The 15,513-nt window shown below is 39.7% G+C and overlaps 1 protein-coding gene across 6 annotated transcripts in view; it reads right to left on the bottom strand.

The window, feature by feature from the left end:
* Positions 1-15,513, bottom strand: part of Cacnb2 (calcium voltage-gated channel auxiliary subunit beta 2) — a 376,672-nt gene that overhangs the window by 232,297 nt on the left and 128,862 nt on the right. The window lies entirely within an intron of this gene.

Below are 15,513 nucleotides of genomic sequence, written 5' to 3'. Positions count from 1 at the left end.
GAATAGGAGGAAGAGGAGGAAGAGGAGGAGGAGGAGGAGGAATAGGAGGAATAGGAGGAGGAGGAGGAATAGGAGGAAGAGGAGGAAGAGGAGGAGGAGAAGAAATAGGAGGAAGAGGAATAGGAGGAGGAGGAAGAGGAGGAGGAGGAGGAATAGGAGGAGGAGGAGCAGGAGGAGGAGGAGCAGGAGGAGGAGCAGGAGAAGGAGGAGGAGGAGAAGGAGGAGAAGGAGGAGGAGGAGGAGGAGGAGGAGAAAGGAAGCATGGCATCTCATTTGCATGAGAAGCAGTCAAATGGAACGCAAATCAGCATCTTTCACAAGTGTATTCTTTGATCTGCTTGTACTGCTTATCACTGGGACACAGTTAAGTCTGACAGGGAAGAGGTGTAATAAATCTTACAAGGGGAGAAAAAGAGAAATATGACAGATGTTCTCTCCAGCAGGGACAGCTTTGTCCCGTAAGCTATAAACGCATCTCAAAATGACTACTGTTTGGGCACAGAAATGAAAATTCTGATATTTTCAAATGATAATGAGCAGATTATAATCAGAGATGGAGATCTTATTAGATTGATTGCTTTGCAGAGAATGATCAAGAGTTTGTAAAAGAAAAAAAAACTATATGACTTTAGGTAAGGTAGAGGTATATATTGTATCACAGGCACAAAACACGAGTTTCTTGTTCAGTATATTTGTGACTCTGAAGGAAAGTCAAAACACTGGAAAGTACTGACCTTGTGTTTAGCTGTCTGAAGACAAACAAAATTCCACAGTGCTTAGAGTCAACATAGTATGATACTGTCTAGGTTTTTAATTTGTATTGTTGCTTTATCAGATCTGATCTGCAGGAATAAAAAAGCTAGTTGTGGATGGATTTTTTTAATGTTATTAATTAACTATTGAAGGGCCTGCAAGACGGCTCAGTGAGTTGGGGTGCTTGCTATAAGTCTGAATACCTGAGTTTGATCCCTGGGATCCATATGGTAAAAAATAGAACCAACCCCAACAAGTTGTCCTCAGATCCCACACACCCGGCATGGCACATACATGCTCCTCCTCCCCCAACTAAAGAAATGTAATAATTTAAACTCATTATTTAATCAATTTTCAGTAACTCTTAGAGTAACATGGGTGCTGAGAGGTGCCGTTGGATAAACTGAAAACATGAAAACATTCTTATTCCTTTCTATTTTACCTGCTTGGTTTCTTTCTTTTTCTAAGACTGAAATTTATTGTCATCAAAGTAACTAGGTAAGTATTAAGCTCTGTATAAAGTGTTCATTATATAAGCACAAGGACTTGAGTTTGAGCCATAATGCCCACATAGAAACTGAGCACAGAGCTATGCATCTATAATTCTAATTCTGGGGAGTTAGAGACAGGAAGAACTATTTCTAGAGCTTGAGAGACAGGTAGTCTTGCCATGTTGGTGAGCCCCAGGTCCAGTGTGAACCCTGTACCAAAAAATAAGGTGGAAACTGGACATGCTATATTTTTGATCCTAATAATTGGGAGGCAGAGGCAGGCCAATTTCTATGAGTTTAAGGTTAGTAAGTGCTGTATAGTAAGATCCTATCTACAACAACAACAACTACTACAACAGCAACAAATAATAATAATAATAAGTGGGAATTATGAGGTTACTATTTACCTGGTAAAGGTTACTACTGCCAAGCATGACAACCAGAGTTCAGTCTGAGAACTAACTACTCTGAGTTGTCCTATAACCTCCATATACACACTGTGGGATGCATTCCTCTCACAAAATAAATACAGTAAAGGCAAAGACAAACAAAAGCAAGGTGGAGAACAACAGAGGGAGACATTGGACCCAGACCTCTGACCTCCACAAAAACAAGGTGGAGAACAATAGAGGGAGACATTGGACCCAGACCGCTGACCTCCACAAAAACAAGGTGGAGAACAATAGAGGGAGACATTGGACCCAGACCTCTGACCTCCACACACATGCACGCACACTCACACATAAACAGTACACATCCATATTTCACATGAACATAGTACAAACAAAATTTTTAAAAATTGTGAAAGTCAATTAATTTGAGACAAAATTAATGTTGATCTATTGAAAGTCACCATCAGCTTTGTCTGCCTATTGGCACCTACAAAAGACATCCCATTGGTTTTTCATCATCTGTTATCTCTTTACAGTTGAAGGTTAATAGGACATTTTAGAAAAGAGCTATTAGAGTTTCAATGTTTATCCTGGGCTTTTCCTATCTGTGTCCACTCGTTCCATGGTCCCTGCAATCAGACTTGTATATATGGACCAGTAACAAAAGTTTGGATCTGGAAAGTAATTAGGGAATTGCTGGAGTTTACCCTCTTATCAATATTCCTTTTTATGTGTTTCTGGGCTAATTCTATAAAGTTTAAATACTACTCAACTTTGTAATTTAATCTGATATATACACCATCAGAATATGTGAATGAACACTTCACTGTCATCATAAATTAATAAATTCAATTAAAATGTTTCTTGAGTCTTTACTCTGTATTTATCAGGTATAAATCTCACTGTACAGGCAGTTTTGAACTCTTCTTCACAAACTCCATTTCTCGATGCTCATTTAAGTAACAGAGAATACAGACCTATCATCGTTGCCATTGAGGACTCTGTGAAAGCTTCACATCTAAACCCTGACCACAGTGTGTTGCTTAATCTCAACTATCAACTTCCTAAGATCTAGAATCACCTGGAAGACAGGCATCTGGGAATACCTGTCAAGATTATTGTGAAAATTAATTGAGATAGGAGGTCCTGCCCACTCTGGGTGGCACCACTACCTAGGCTGGGATCTAAGATTGGGAAAAAAGGAGGAAAGGGGCTGAATGTAGGCATTTATCTCTCTTTGCTCTTGTTAAGTCCTGCTTAGTCATGTGTAAGAGACAGTATGACATGGATCCTGCCCCTGGGTTAGAGCCAGCAGGGCCTCCATGAGTATCAACAGTTGCTATGGGTGAAAGGCTTATTTGTATAATAGTGTACATATTTTCATGTTCCTCCTTTGAGAATGTCCTTTCTGCCAAGGTTAATGACTCTAAAATAATCAGAGACAGCACAAGTCTAGAAAGCTAGGAAATTTCTATTTCTCAGCAAAACGGTAGAACGCTGTGACCTAAAGGACAACCCTTAAGGCTGTGGGAAAGAACGGTGAAAACATGAGTTAAAAAAATAGATAATTTCTCAACTATGCAAAATATAAGGATGCAATATGAATTGTGTAAGAAGCTTCACAGATCTGAAGGAGCAGAGGCAGCTGTATTATGAACCAGTTTGTCAGAAAGACATTAAGGAAGAAGATAAAGAGATTTAAGGAGTGGTGATCTGAAGGCAAGCTTCCACCCAGCTTATTTTTATGCCTACAAAGGCAGGTGGGTTCCTGAGTTCAGGGTCAACCTGAGACAGAGCTAATTTAGGTCCAGGCATGATCAGAATGGTAATTTCAGAGCAGGGTCCCATCCAGCTATATTCATGCCTGTGTTTGTATTTGCTGTTTCTTTCTAAAAATCAAGGGGTTGGGGTCATGGGATACTGATTCATGAGATACCGATTCATGGCATAATCAAAAGGAAACATGGGGTAAATACTGAATTGATATATAAAATAAAAACTGGGCTTCTGATCTGCAAGAGATGAGCTATTCCAAGAGCTATTTCAAGAGAGAACAGAACGGAGAAATCAATCTGGAAAGCTGTCTTGAGCAGAACATAGGCCATCACCTGGAACCCATGATTTGACTTCTAGTCATTTGTTTTGCTGCTCCCACACACCCCTCTCAAGCCCCTGAGGAGCCCCTCCCCAAGTTGAGGCTGGTCTTTTGCACTCCCTGCTTTCTGAGTCCGATTGTGAAGTGACCAGCTGCTTCAAGCTTGCTCCCATTGCTTTGGGTACACCACCACGATGGCTTGCACCTTGAATTTAGAGCCACACTCTTCCTTCCCGGAGTTATTTTTGTCAGTATATTTTATCCCAGCAATCTTAAAAGTAACTAATCCACACAGAAAATCAGTTTGCCTTAAAAGCAAGAGGTGGTTGCATTCTATTTCTACGTGACTAATCTCTGTAGTGTGCATTCACACAGATGGTGCTTCTCCCTTTACACAAAGAACACTTGGGTTTCCTTTTATAGACCATTGTCCTCCACTGTATGCAGGACTGGTGGGGGTGTCACTCAAGTGACTCTTCCTCTTAGGCCAGAGAAGATAGATCTGGGCCACTCTGATCTCTTTTCCTTTTCCCAGAAATCCGAACTTTGAATAACTGTACACAAATTGGCCTGAAGTAAGATGACTGCCCACAGAGGAAAAACTCCAGAAACCCAGCCATAGTTTCTGCCTTCAGATGCTTAGAGTCTCAACCCAACTTCTAGACTTCTTGTCATTGTCTCAGTTCTCCCATTGGCTAATGGACCTCAAATAATAGTGTACATCACAATACCTCAGTCAGGGCTGGGAAGATGCTAAGTCAGTAAAAGCACTTGCTTCATAAGCAGGAGGACCTGACTTTGATCCTTAGAGACCCTGTGAGAGGAAGCTGGATGGATGTGATATGCTTGCTTTCTCAGAGCTGAGGAGGCAGAGATAGGCGCAAGCAAGGTACCTGGTGCTTGCTGGCCAGCCAGCCTGCTCTACTCAGTGGGCTCCAGTCTAATGAAGATTAAAGTAGGTAGAAAGTTCCTGAGGAATGACAACTAATGTTGTCTCCTCCATAGGTATGTGAATATGTGCACACACCACATTCACACACATACACACACACACACATTCACACACACACATACACACACTCACACACACACAAACACACACATTCACACACACACACACACACATTCACACACACACACCACACACACAAATTATTTAAAACAAATGAATAGGCGCCACACCCCTGACATTTTGTAGAACTGCAGTTCACTTATTTACTTACTGACAAGAATCTATAGGATTTTCAATGTTAGTGATGAGGAATTTACTAAAAACATTCCTACAAGCTACCAGTGGATTTTATGTTATTTAAATAGAAGAAAGGGTTATTTCTATCACTCACCAGGAAACCCTATAATATCCAGCCTTTGTAATGCTCTAGAAGGCTGCTATAAATACAGAAGCATGCAACTTGTAGAAGATCACTTGAAGAGGATACCATATCATTTGGCTGCATGATGATGGTGGTGGTGGTGATGGTGGTGGTGGTGTTAGGGGTAGTAGTGATGATGAAGAGGAGGACTTTTTTGAGGCTGCAGATTGAACTCTGGCAAGGGCCTGATACATGGTTACCATTCTACCATTATATCTCTACCCAGTCTTAGTATTCTTTATGAGATGCCCCTTTCTCCAGCCAACCTATTGTGTGTTCTTTAATGAGGACACTTTTCAGTCTGCATACTTATTCAGACTGTACACCACTCACCTTTGTAGGAAGAGATTGAGATCCATTCCTGAGAACAACAGTCACTTTGTTTCTTGTCTATTGTCATCAAGGAGGAAGGGGGGATTAAAAATGGATAATGATATATTGTTCCATGTACCACAGAAACCGATATTTAAGGGCCCATTTAGTTTCTGTTGGAATGCCAGCTTGCCTGGTTCACATAATAGAAAATCTCTATGGAGGAAGGCCTTAGTCATTTTAAAGTTTGAATTGATTTTTCTTTTGGATAACAGAGATCATCCAAACAGCATGATATGTTTATAAATTGAAAAAAATGAATTATGGGTAGTGAGGCAATTACTGTTTGGGTCTCTCAAATTCTAGGTCACACAAAGATGTACAATATTTTGTTATTATTTATTCACTATAAATATTCATGCTTCTGCCTGGAATGACCATTAATGTTTTGTAGAATTTAAATGGCAGCATCATGTGCTCATGAAGATGACCAAAGACAAATTTATATAAACAGTGGCTACATAATGTGAATTAAGGAATATTAGAAACTACTGAACAGTGCTAAGTTCCATCTACACAAAATGTCCTGATGTAAAAAGTATGAATCATGACAGGCAAGCAGAACACTTGTTTCTTGTTTTGAGAGTCACATAACCAATAATGTTTTTTGTTTGTTTGTTTCTTTTATTATTTATGATTTTGCCATAGTCCACTTTCCCGGTGTACACCAATGTACTTGAAAAATGCCTTGATTTATGACTTTTTTGTTCTATTACTATAAAACCTGTTCACTTATCAAAACCTAAATTTGTGTTCCTGGGCCATGATCACTCGTGTTGGCTTCAGAATAAACATGTCTTACTCCCTTTGTGGTGAGAAAAAAAAAATGGATAATGAATGGACCACAGGGAACGATGTGGGGATTTAGGTGAAGTTTTATGGACTTGCTGTGACACTACTACTAAAGGGAAAAAGGAAGAGAGAGAAAAAGAAAAAGGGAGGGAGGGAAGAAAGACAGATAAAAAGGGAAGGGGAAAGAAACAAAGGAGGGAGAGGGCAAGCAAAGCAATGCACTTTGGGAGCCGGCGCGAGCCGCTCTGCCCTTCTCTTTTACTGGGGCTAGTTGTTTAGAAGTCTGAGATTACATAAGTCCTTTATTCCTTTGTCCCTGGGGAGGAAAAGGGCCACATACCTATCACAAAAGTGCCAGGAAGAACAAGGGACAGTCACCACAGAAGGATGCTCTTTCTGGTGGCTCACAGAGGAGACGTGGCTGCTCTCTCAATGGCATAGCAAGAAAAGACACGGAACACAGGAGTCCTGGGAAGCAGTTCTATTCATCAGAAAGGTCACCCTGTGACTGAGGCTGCAAATCCCCACAAAAGGCAGCTACCTGCCTGAGCTGGGACTTGGAAGGAAGGGGGCTGGTGATGAATGTCACAGCTCCTAAAAAATGGAGCCAGTGGCTGTATTCATGATAACGATGACAGAGATGCTTTTTAATTCATGTAGCTATTAAATCTTTGCTTCAAGGGTTCATATAAGAAACTCAGTGGTGCATTTATCAAGATATTTGTGTGTGGTGTGTGAATGGGGTTTGTCTGTGAGTGGGTGAAGGCACACACCCAAGAGTGCACATGCAGAGGTCAGAAGAGGACTGAGTATCTTCTTCCATTGCCCTCCACCTTGTGGCCTTGAAACAAGGTCTCTCACTAAACTGGAAGACTGATGTTTCAGGGATGGCTGACCAGCAATCTCTTGGGATCCTTCTGTTTCTATCCTTTTCCTCAATGTTGTGGGTCCAGGAATCTGTAGCCATGTGTAGTTTTGTGTGGTTACTGGGGCTTTAAACTCAGGTCATCACAGTCGCATAGCAAGTGCCCTTACATACTGAGCAATCTCTCCAGTCTTCACGCTTTTATTCTTTAAATGGTTATGACTAATGATAATTCAAAGTGTTTTTTAAAGAACATATTTTCCTACCTTATGAACAATTTTAAAATAAAGTTAGTTTGATTTTTAGTTTGCTTTTATCAATCAGAAGTGAGATCTTGTCTATACTTGAAGGGCTTTTTATAATTTGGGAGGAACCTGGTTCTTTTCATTTAATTCTTTAAATGAAATATTCCATAAGTGGAAGGGAAAAGAGATCAATAGAATAAACTGATAAGACAGTTTAAAACTTCAGAAACAAATGTTTTATACCTCATACATCTTCACAAGAACTGGATACTGCAACAAAACTCTTGTGTGTTTACACATGTAAGTCTCTGATGAGTTCTGTACAGGGATAAAGTGAACATTTTATATTAAATGGATATACAAGAACAGAGGATGGCAGTAGAAAAATAAGAATTTGCTAGTATCCCTGGCATTAGTTTTATATTTATTCTTTAATTCTACTGAGACTGTGTCCAGGACTGAGTCCTTTGCTGGGCTACAGGACACAGCAATGAACAAGGTGCAGAGAAAGTGCATCTGGAATGCCTACAAGTCAACTCTAGCTTCTGTAAGACCTTTAGATCCACTGTGATATTCTCCACTGCAGTCAACTCTAGCTTCTGTAAGACCTTTAGATCCACTGTGATATTCTCCACTGCAGGAGATGCTCTTAGCCTCGCCAACCGTCAGATTCTGTTAAACTAAACACACATAAACACCTATGTCTCTACTACATGTGTAGAGGACAGAGATTAGAGGTCTTCTTCATCTTAATGTTAACAGAGACACTCAGAGGGAAGATTATGAACATGGTAATTGCTTCATGGATATATAGATAAAAATGACTCAGAGTGTTCTGCACCAGTCTATGAACTTTACCAAGCTCCCCCACCCCTTACAGTAGTAGACACACTTCCCAAACTTTATTCAGCACAGGTGAAAGTATTTCTTGCACAGATGGCTAGGAAAAAAAAAAAACAGTTTGCACTGGAATGAAGATGAGCAATTCTTTGCATAATTCTCCAACGTGCATAGTAATTACAGGAAACTATTAGGTACCACTCTCTCAGAAGTCCCTATTGCATGTAAAGGACTCTGTGTCCCACAGTGATGGAACAAACCACCCAGAACCTTTTCAGTGTAAAAGACCTAGAACCCTGCTCTAGAGTCAGTTGTCATTCATGTATGGGCCTGCCTCTCCAAGGAAAAGAAGTGCATAGTGACCCAGGGCGTGCTGGGGAGGAGATAAAGCAACTGGAAGGACCAGTTTCCAGAAAATTCTCCAGCAAGCTTGTCCTGTCATCTTCAAGTGGCTAGCTGTTGATGAATTTCATTTCCCCATTTGAGTCCCTTAATATTTATGAAATGAAATGGTTATGAAATGTCCACCTATCTCTTTCTTTAGTAATAGAACATTGGTAGAGAGAAGCTAATAAAGTAAAATTCAAAGCTCTGAAAAATTAAATCCTTCAGAGCTACTTGTATGCATAACATGTAAGTGCTCGGGTTTGGTACTTCTGAGGCTGAGGCACGTTGCTCCCAGGTAGGCAAAGACTTTCTTAAGGACCATCTCATGGCCAAGAAAGATGGGTATGAGTTTGCAAATAGAAAAGTAGGACACTGTGCTAACTTTAAAAACTGAAGTGCCAGAATGGCTCAATGGGTAAAGGTGCCTACTGCTAATCCAGACAAGATGAGTTATTCTCAGGGCCCACATGGTGGAAGGAAAGAACCAATTTCTGAAAGTTGTCTACTGACATTCATATGAGTGTCCTTGTATGTGTATTTCCCCTGCCACAAGCAAATAAATAAGTGTAATATTAAAAAATTAAAATTTGAAGGGTAAATATGGAAGATTTTAATAGAGACAGAGTTTAAAGCTATTACAACTCATGTCTCAAATCTGGAAAGTCAGCAATCTCTAATATATAAATGTGACTTAAATTTTTATTACACTATATATATGCACATATATATATAGTAATATATATATATATTATATATATTATGTAATATATGTAACAATATATAATGTGTTATAACTTTGGGTATGTGTGTCTCTGTGCTTGTATGGAGGCCAGAGAACAACCTGTAGAATTGGTTCTCCCCTTCCACCGCATGGGTTCTGTGTACTGAGCTGAGGTCATACAGCTTGGTGGTATGAGCCTTTACTTGTCCAGCCATCTTGATGGCCCTAAACCTGATTTAAAAGGTGGGTCTTAAAAGTCATATACTATACTTAAGAATACCTAGGATTTCCCTAGATTCATCCCATTTGGAGAAAAACATGAGTCTTGAGTGAAAAATTCCAATGTGGACGTGACCTGCAATCCCGCTAAGCAGCCTTTCTCAAGTTCAATTACCATTGATTTTTATGCTCCAACGCATTATAAAAATTTCATGTTAATTAAATTTAATGATAATCCAATTTTTTAAACATAGGGACACCTTCCGAGCAAGATGAACAAAACACCGCACATAGAAAAGGAGTCATCTCACTTTGAATCTCAGCTCAGCTGACTGTCAGATTCCAAGCCCTTTAGCCATACAGCTCACCATGTTGCTTTCTCTCCTCTGAGGAGGTAATTCTTCATCTTGCCTACCTTTGAAGTTATCTTATAACTTCTTATTAGCATACAAAGAACCTTCCAAACACCGCTGGCTTTGCTGCAGCTTCTTTTCTCCCCCATTGCTTTCCCTTCCTTCCATTTCTTGGTTCCTGATTAACCTTTGTTTCTTGTCTTAGGCATCCCCACCAACCTCAAACCTCTCTCTTTCTTCTCTCTTGGTCTCCTCCTCAGTTCTATAGTCTATACTCACTCTCACACAGCATTATTCTTACATATTCTTATATTTTTATACAAACATGAAAAGTTAGGAGTGGCTTGTGGGAGAGCATGCAAGTTTTGTCCTGAGTCTGCGTCATCTCATGCAGCATCATGCCTTCCAGAGCTATTTCCTGCAAACTTTACTTTCCTTTACAGTTGAATACAGCTACACGTGTGAGAATATTTCACATTTTCATTATCCGTTCTCAAATCTGACATGAAACAGCAGGCAAAAACTGTTAACTCTAAAAGACTATGTGTGAGGCAAGTGCATTAATCGCAGATGACGCTCTGAGTGACTAAGTCCTACCAAAGTAACACAAGATCTCAGCTAAATACTCCAAAAATTAAAACAGAAATTAATAGAGCCCAACAAAAATATCATCTACTCAGAGATTCATTATGTATGGATGTTCGCCCCCTCCTCTAGCAAGGCCTTTTGAGATTATTGTTAATAACCACTGCAGCCAAGTCAGGAACCATCGCCCACCACTGTCTCCACTCCCTTCTCAGCTACTCTCTCATAGTTATGCCTCCTGGGTCCTACCTTAGGGTTGCAAGGGTTTTTAAAACCAACTAAATAGTGGTTGGTGTGCAGGTACTGACAAATTGTTTTATTATATTTCAAATATTCAGTGCTCTACAGAGATTCTGATTATACAGGACAATTATCAGGCTCAAAGGAGAAGAAAAGTCTCTGGTATGACATTGTAAGTAAATGATCTCATCAAAGTTCCAGATTGTGCCAAGTCTAACGCCACAGTCTAAGGAATTTTCTTTATAGTCACTGTCTTCCACTGGTGTTATATATAATCACTGGGTGGTACTTTCTTTATCAGTTCTTTTACCCACAAAATTGCTTTAGAAGACAGATAATCTAAAAGAAAAGAAGCTAGAGACTTCAAAAAGTACCCCACAAAGGATAGCCAAATGCTCAAAGCCTGGACTTTATTGGTCACTTTGGAAATGCAAAGGAAAGCCATCGGAGAATACTTCCACTTATAAACTGGCTCTGGTGTAAACAACAAGCCCATTCCTGTTGAGTCCTGCTGGAATATGTGCTGACTGAATGTTTCAGAAAGCTGTTTACCAGTACCCACTGAAGATGAATAGAGATATACTGTAACCTTTGATTTGACACTTTGGGGGATTGGGAACTGGGGTAGCTACCAGCAAGTCCCAGATGCTGGGAAAGCAAGAGGCTCCCAGGACCCAACAGGGATGAGATTAGCTGAAATGCCCAACAAAGGGGAGGGAAAACCTGAAGAGACCATATCCAGAGGAGAGGCAAGGCTCCTAGTTGGAGGATGGGGCCACACACCCATCTCCAAATTCTTAACCCAGAATGGCTCCTGTCTAAAGGAAATATGAGGACAAAGTGTGGAGCAGAAACTGAAGGAAAGGCCATCTAGAGACTAGCCCACTTGGGGATCCATCCCATATACAGTCACCAAACCCAGACACTATTGCAGATGCCAAGAAGTGCTTAATGAAAGGATCCTGTTACAACTATCTCTCAAGAGGCTCTGCCAGAGCCTGACAAATACAGAGACAGATACTCATAGCCAACCATTGGACTGAACACGGGGTCCCTAATGGAGGAGGAGATAGAGAAAAGACTGAAGGAGCTGAGGGGGTTTGCAACCCCATAGGCAGAACAACAATATCAACCAACCAGACCCCCAGAGCTCCCAGGGACTAAACCATCAATCAAATAGTACACATGGAGGGACCCGTGGCTCCAGCCACATATGTAGTAGAGGATGGCATTGTCTGGCATCAATATGAGGAGAAGCCCTTGGTCTTGTGAAGGCTCAATTCCCCAGTGTAAGGCAATGCCAGGGTGGTGAGGTGGGAGTGGGTGGGTGGCAAGGGGAGCACTCTCACAGAAGCAGGGGAGGAGGATGGGAGAGGAGAACTCCAGAGGGGAAAGCAGGAAAGGGGACAACATTTGAAATTTAAGTACATAAAATATCAAATAAAAAATACAAAAATGAGAAATACAACAGAACTAACATTGATGTATCACAATTAATTAAAGCTAATGTTTACCGTAATCCAAACTGGAAGGTGTGCACATGCTTATCAATAGCAAACTACTAGCAAAATCATGGTTTAGCTCACAATGGATTACTATATAGCCACAATAATAAGAATAGAACTAGAACCACAGAGATCTGTCTAACAAATGAAGGACAAGTGGCACAGGTAAATGAGATGAAGAACTATTGTATGTGAGTTCATTTGTATAAGATTCTGATATAGGAAAAATGGGCAGTAGTGCTAAAGTCAAGTAAACGGGTCTACTAGCAAAGTGGGCAATAGTGAATAGAAGGCATATTAGAGGTATTGATAATGAATGGCTTCTTTAAAACAAACAAACAAACAAACCAACCGTCATGTGTGTACTTATGTGCACCCGTGAGAGCAGATGCCGGAGAAGACCAGTAGACTATCAGATTTCTGGAGCTGGAGATACAGGTGGTTTTGAGCTGCCTGACCTGGGTGTTGGGAACCAAACTCAGGTCTTCTGGAAGAGCAGTACACATTCTTAACTGCTGAGCCATCTCTCTAACCCTGGTGCATGGTCTTTTGACTTGAGTGCTGGCCATATTCCTCAACTTAAGCAACTTGAAATTTTAGCATCATCTATCCTATGTGTTTGACTTTCATGTTACCCATCTCTTTACTTTGAATCTAGATTTTGAAGCATTTCAGAATTTCAGACTAAGGTGTTTATTCAGAAAAAAAAAATGTATGAACATGTTCCAAAACCTAAAAAACTTAAGAATATCAAACACTTCTACTCCTAAGAATTCCCAACAAAGTACATTTAATCTGTACAACATTTGCCTAGTATCCACAGCACCTATGGGTATCAATATTGATGGAAATTTGTCCCCTATATTAAATGGGATGAAACTTGAATATAACCTGTGTCCATTTTCTTACATCCTTAAATCACATGTAGTTGATCTAGCAGGTAGCAGTACAATACAATGTTGGTAGTTATTATACTGTACTGTTGAAGAATGACCAGAGAACTGTGTATGTTCAATACAGATGTAACCTCTCTCAAAGACTTTTGATCCTGCTGTGAAATCCACAAATGTGGAACTTATGAGCATGGAAAGCCACCTGAACCCCAACTAAACACTTAGCAGAATGGCCACGAAGCCCTTCTTCCAAAGGATGCAAATGTCAGTGTTTTCTACGTTCACATTAGAGCTTTGTATGTTTGAATTAATAACAGCTATTCTGTTGACAGCCTTTCATATCATTTAATAAATCAGCAAGGCAGTTTGGATAAATATGGGAATTGCCTGTAAGGTATAAGCCAGATCAAAAAATTACTGTTAGGTATAAACAAAATAATGAAGATTAAGTTCCAAAAATAAATGATAGTGTCAAATGAGAGGCTTATGTACTGAGTCTTATAGAGAAAAATAGGGCTTCTAGCCCATAGGCTGTACTCATTGCTCACAGCACAGGTTCTGGGTATATCAAGCCAATGTTGAACAGGAGAGGAAAGAAAGCTAGATAAAATTAACAACTATGAAAGGCAAAAAACTAGAAATGAAGGATGGTGGCACGTGTATATAACTTTCTTTGCTGCCCACATAATGTTACCGTTCTTTCTAAAAGACAAGGTTAGAGTGGGAGGAACCCTTAACAAAGCTGTCATCCTAAAGAGAAAATGGTTAAAAGAGAGAAAGAAAAACTCCCAGAAGATTGAAGAAAGACACACACACACACACACACACACACACACACCACTTAACAATGGATATCCTATATTAGGACGCATCCCCAAGCAATCCTGGAGCTGTACAAATGTCACAGGGTGTACCTATACAAACTAAAACGTGTAAATCACCAGGCATCCTAACCTGCCAAGACCTCTATGATATATGCAATCTATCACTGGCTGAAATGCAGTCATGCAGTGGGTGACTGTGCACATGTCATTTTATTTACATGTTCTTAATTTACAGTGTTATATATATATATATATATATATATATGGATATATATGGATATAATTATATATAATAGATATCTGATTTATATGCATACACAAATGCTTGAATTTAATACTGACATGATGTCCAAAAAATATTCTAAAAAATTAATACACCAGACCAAGGTATATGAATTTCCAATGTCATTAAAGCATACATATACTATATATTGTTATGGCTCCTTACTCAAAGTACAGGGCAAAAAGTTTGATAATTATAAAGAAACAAGTGTCATACTTTATATTCATGACTCTAAACAAACAAACAACAAAACCAAAATAACAAAAACAGATTGTAACATGTGTTCTTTTTATGTATTTACATGTGTATTTACAAGGGGCAAAAACCAAGCCAAATGTAAATCATAGTCTTGAGAGTATATTTCAGAAACCCCTGACACACTAGGCAAATGGAATAGATTTCTTGTAATTCCCAATAAAGAAGACAAACAGAAACACATAAAGCCCCAGAAGTCAGAGTCCTCATTAATTCATGAAAATAGGAGTTTTAACTTGACATTTATTTTAAGACTTTCATTTTAGGCAGTTTTAGACACTAAAAAAGTTTGTGGCACCTGTTTCCAAATCTTATTTAAAAATCAATTAATTTTCCTACTGGGAAAATCCATCCATCTCTGCAGATGTTGTCCTTAAAAAAATCTTGTCTGGCTGCCTCACAACCACATTTACTCCTGACCTGTCTGTCAGCTGTTGCATTCAAAACACAAACAGCACAGAGTACGTAACAATTCTAAAACCCATCCAATTAAGGGAGCTTTTAGATCTCTTAGCTACTTACTTAATAATGGGAGATCTTTCCAAATCACATAGGAACGCAATGATCCCGTTGTCCCTCCCAGCTCCAATCTTCAACTTTATGCTTTAGAACCTAGCAGATTTTGACCTTGTTTGTCCTGAGGTCTCAGAAGAATCTCATCTGCTGGCCAAACTCCCAAGGTCACAGATTTCCTTAGTGACACCCTTAAGCATTGATTAGTGTTCATTGTCAATTTTCCATTTGTTTTGCATCCAGGAATCTCAAGTCAGTGTTAAGCCATTCAGCACTGCAGTGTGGCTAGCCTGCGTAAATCGCCTGCCCCCTTTCACAGCGTTCAGTGAAAATAAAGCGGCTGCACACAGACGGCGGCGTGTGAAAATAAAGCCAGGGCTTCCTCGGAGCCTGTCTGCTTGCATAGCAGTACAGTGTATTTCAATTAACAACCAACCTTCTCCAACAGTGGTACTTCAGAATCTGTGAGAGTCTGCCTTTTAGAATTTAATACTCAGACAGCCATTTTGCAAAAAAA

Source organism: Mastomys coucha, unplaced genomic scaffold, assembly GCF_008632895.1.
Source record: "Mastomys coucha isolate ucsf_1 unplaced genomic scaffold, UCSF_Mcou_1 pScaffold15, whole genome shotgun sequence".
Taxonomy (NCBI): domain Eukaryota; kingdom Metazoa; phylum Chordata; class Mammalia; order Rodentia; family Muridae; genus Mastomys; species Mastomys coucha.
This window is presented reverse-complemented; position numbering and strand designations above follow the sequence as displayed.